Below are 5,000 nucleotides of genomic sequence, written 5' to 3'. Positions count from 1 at the left end.
CGGATTCACCACCGCAAATATTCCTTACTATTTTGTGTCAGTGTGTGTGCCTGCTGGGAGGAAGATGGTCATGGGGTTGGGCGGGACAGGGCGGGGGTCAGCCATCTTGATGTAGTTAAACGAGTAACAATATGATGTATGCTGTGTCTTGGGGGATGGCACACACGAACTCCCATTATTAGAGAAACAAATCTAATATATCTTCGGCTTTGTGGGACACTTATCTCTCTCTCTCTCTCTCTCTCTCTCTCTCTCTCTCTCTCTCTCTCTCTCAATTTCCTGTAGGTGGAGATGACATAGTTAAACCGGTGACAGGGCAGACTAACGGGAGTGAGTGGTGGAGAGGGACAGACACATCCCAGCCCAGTGAGGGAAGGAGGAGAGTCTGGCGCGACGCTCTCTCAGGAATCTTTCTTAACACTCTCTTCCAATCCATACAGAGAAGAAAGCAAGATTGTCATCCGTCTTTCTGTAAGGTTATTTTTACACACATACGTACACACACATACACACACACATCAATAAATACAGAGAAGACCAGTTTTTCATTAGTTTTACTGCACTGTTACTTACACACACACACACACACACACACACACACACACACACACACACACACACACACACACACACCGCGTAGTGTAGTGGTTAGCACGCTCGACTCACAATTGAGAGGCCGGGTTCGAGTCCCGGAAAGCGGCGAGGCAAATGGGCAAGCCTCTTAATGTGTGGCCCCTGTTCACCTAGCAGTAAATAGGTACGGGATGTAGCTCGAGGGTTTGTGGCCTCGCTTTCCCGATGTGTGGAGTGTGTGATGTGGTCTCAGTCCTACCCGAAGATCGGTCTATGAGCTCTGAGCTCGCTCCGTAATGGGCAAGACTGGCTGGGTGAGCAGCAGACGACCGAGGTGAATTACACACACACACACACACACACACACACACACACACACACACACACAAGCAAGCGAAAACAGGGTAACAATTTGTAGAAGGCAGAAGCAGTTATACAAAAGGGAGGAAATAATAATGCAGCAAGATAAAGCTGAACTCACATGGGAAGAAATATTAAAGGAGAAAAATAGTGTAGCAGAGAGTTTTAACATTAGTGAGCGTTCGTCTGTGAGAGTGTGAGTGAGTGAGTATAAGAGTGTGAGTGAGGCTCCTTTGCAAACCAGAAGGCAGATTAATGTAATGCAACCTTACTTATGCTAATTACCACTAAATTGTCCGCTGAGAGAGAGAGACAGAGAGAGAGAGAGAGAGCTTATATCATAAAAGCTTTCCTCAACCGATCATTTTAATATTTCCGGTTAGTACAAGCCAAAACATTCTCTCTCTCTCTCTCTCTCTCTCTCTCTCTCTCTCTCTCTCTCTCTCTCTCTCTCTCTCTCTCTCATACTCAGCCAAATCAGCGACATTCATTTGCAGAAGTGGGGGTGTTGGCGGTGGTGGTGGTGGTGCTAACTGGTGATGATGGTGGTGATGATGACTGTGCGAGTGAATGGTGGTGACAATGGCAATGATAAAGGTAACAGGAGTGGTGATAATAGTTGTATATGTGGTGGTGGTGGTAGTGGTGGTAGCGGAAGCAGGAGTGAAGTTGCAGTAGTAGTAGTAGTAGTAGTAGTAGTAGTAGTAGTGGTGGTGGTGGTGGTGATAACGATAAGAGCTATATATTCTGAAACACTTCTGCGCTCACCATCACTACTACTGCATACATTCTAAAGGCTCCAGTTGACGCTACATTGTGTATTAACGGTGTTCATATGATTCTTATGACAGATTAACAAGATTTCTGTATTACTAAGGAGAGAAACAGTATTGAGAACCCAGTTAATCATCTGCGACCTTTGAAAATAAGTAGGGGCGTGAGAATTGAAGTGATGGTGGTGGTGGTGGTGGTGGTGGTGGTGGTGGTGGTGGCGATGGCAGTGGCAGTGGTGGTGGTGGTGATGGTGGTGGTGGCAGTAAACAGTGGTGTGGTGTTAGTGGCACAATAACGCTGCAAGGCCCCTGCTGTGCCTGGGAACCGCGGGAGTGTGTGTTGCATGAGAACCATACATATACAGAGAGAGAGAGAGAGAGAGAGAGAGAGAGAGAGAGAGAGAGAGAGAGAGAGAGAGAGAAATATATAGCATGTCATCAATAGATAAATAACAAGATACTACTAAGATTGAAAATATACTGAGAGAGAGAGAGAGAGAGAGAGAGAGAGAGAGAGAGAGAGAGAGAGAGAGAGAGAGAGAGAGAGAGAGAGAGAGAGAGAGAGAGAGAGAGAGAGAGAGAGAGAGAGAGAGAGAGAGAGAGAGAGAGAGAGAGAGAGAGAGAGAGAGAGAGAGAGAGAGAGAGAGAGAGAGAGAGAATATAGCATGTCAACATTCGATAAATAACAATATAGTACTAAGATAAAAAAGAATATATATATAATACGATGTGTGTGTATGAGAGAGAGAGAGAGAGAGAGAGAGAGAGAGAGAGAGAGAGAGAGAGAGAGAGAGAGAGAGAGAGCGCGCAGGGAGGCGAGAGTCTGAGAAACACGGCAGTAAGCGGGTAAGCGGATGAATGAAGGGGAAAGAGGGAGAGGGAGAGAAAGAGAGAGAGGGGTGAGAAGAGGCAAGCAGACGGAACAGGAACAAAGGGAGACGGAGGGAGCAAGGGGCCAGTTTACCACTCATTGGTTGGAGGAGGAGAATGGAAAGAGCTACGTATGATATCGGAAAGCAATGACGTAATACACAGACAGGCACTCGAGGGGCGGATGAGGGCGGGAGATAGGCTGGGCAGGTGAAGGGAAGCTTGAGGATATCGGAGAAGGAAAGAGGGAGAGGGAGAGATGAAAGGGAGCTGATTGTATGGGAATGTATGGGAGAAACAGAGAAGGTTGATAAAGTAATAGGAGAGAAAGATTATGTTAAATGTTTGTGGGAGAAAGAAATAGATGGTAAATTTATGGGGGAGACAGAGAGAGGAGACAAAGAATGCTGATAAAAGTATGGTAGAGAAAGAGATGGATGCCAGTAATGGTATGAGGGAGACAGAACATTAATAAAGACAGGATAAAGAGAAAGAAGGAATTTTTTGAGATTTGTAGGTGACAGAGAAAGCTGATAAACTTAAGGGAGAGAAGAACATTTTTATAACAATCATTAACAAACGTGATTAAAAGAGAGAGAGAGAGAGAGAGAGAGAGAGAGAGAGAGAGAGAGAGAGAGAGAGAGAGAGAGAGAGAGAGAGAGAGAGAAAGCAAACTGTACAAAACAAAAAGAAAAATTAAAAAAAAAAAGAAAGAAGTAACAGTTAATTGCAAAGAAAAGCAAAAAAAGAAGAAAGAAGGATGCAAACTGTACAAGACACCAAAAAAAAAAAAAAAAAATAATAATTAATTGCCTAAGATAGAAACATAGAACACTAAAGACACGGAACAAAGAAAACGATACTAAACTTTGACAAAAAATAGGAGGATAGAAAGACACCGGCAAATATATGGGAGGGATAGAAGTGAATAGGAACCAGACGGCAGGGAAATGAGGAGACAATTCAATAACCCTGAGATATGTGACGGTGGGAGAGCTGCGTGCGTTTCCAGGGCGAGGGCTGGGGCGGGCGTGAGGGGCCGAGCAGGGCGATGGGCGTGAGGGTAGGGAAGGGCGCAAGGAGAGTACATGGGCGTGGCTGCAGAAGGCGTGGCAGGGTGATGTAAAATGTTGAATGGCGTGTGTCTGACAGGGCGCCATCAGAGAGAGAGAGAGAGAGAGAGAGAGAGAGAGAGAGAGAGAGAGAGAGAGAGAGAGCAAATAACCGAGAAAATATAATGGAAAATTTGTGTAAATAAGATAAGAGGCTGTCACTCTCCCACTCCCACTCCCACTCCCTCTCTCTCTCTCTCTCTCTCTCTCTCTCTCTCTCTCTCATCGACCTCCCCTTTGTATGTGCTCTCCCTTATGATGGCTTAAAGAGAGAGGAAAAGAGGGGAAGGAAAGAGTGGGAGGGGGAAGGAAAGAGTGGGAGAGGGAGGAGAGAGAGAGAGAGAGAGAGAGGGGGGGAGGGGGAAGTAGGAGAGGAGGTGCGGGGGGGAAGGAGAAGGGGAAAGAAGGGACCTCGTTTAAAACTGTGAAAGAAGAGCGAACGAAGTAATTTCCTGAGGAGAGATTATCAAAAGACTTACAGGTAGTGACGGAGCGACAGGTGAGGGGGAGGGTGACGCGGAGGGGAGGAGGAGAGGACGGGGGAGGAGGAGGAGGAGAGGACGGGGGAGGAGGAGGAGGGGGAGGATTAGGGAGAGGGAGAAAGTGGAGCGAGGAAGAGGTAAGGATTGATGATTTGAATGATGATGATAGTGGTTGTAGTAATGGTGGTGGTGATGGTGGTGGTTGCAATGCGACCGAGTCATTGTTATTTGAGGAGGAGGAGGAGGAGGAGGAGGAGGAGGAGGTGCTGTTTTTTACGAAGATAAAAGAAAAAGTCGAGATTCAGTTATTTCATGAGAGAGAGAGAGAGAGAGAGAGAGAGAGAGAGAGAGAGAGAGAGAGAGAGAGAGAGAGAGAGAGATGGTGGGGATAAGTTATGCTTGAGCAAGAGGAAATATTAAAAGAAGAATAACAGGAAGAGATTGAGTAGTAGAGGAGGAGGAGGAGGAGGAGGAGGAGGAGGAGGAGGAGGAGGAGGAGGAGGAGGAGGAGGAGGAGGAGGAGGAGTAGTGTGGGGAAGAAAGACGAGAAGGAAGAGGAAGGGAAGTTACATTAAGATAGCGTCTTTTTGCGTTATGGCATGTTCTGTTCCTCCTTTTCCTTTCTTTCTTCTTACTCACTTTACCTTTAATTTCTCTTCCTCCTCCTCACTTTTCCTTTTCTCTTACCTTACTCTTCCTCTTCACCCTTCCGCTTCATCCTTTTCCTCTTGTTCCTTCTCCATCCTCCTCTTCCTCCTTCACTCTTTCCCATCCTTTTTTTATTATTCCTTCTACTTACTCTTCCTTTTCCTCCTCCATACTTTTCCTCT

Source organism: Portunus trituberculatus, chromosome 45 (assembly GCF_017591435.1).
Source record: "Portunus trituberculatus isolate SZX2019 chromosome 45, ASM1759143v1, whole genome shotgun sequence".
NCBI classification, from domain to species: Eukaryota; Metazoa; Arthropoda; class Malacostraca; order Decapoda; family Portunidae; genus Portunus; species Portunus trituberculatus.
Note: the sequence above shows the minus strand (reverse complement) of the source record.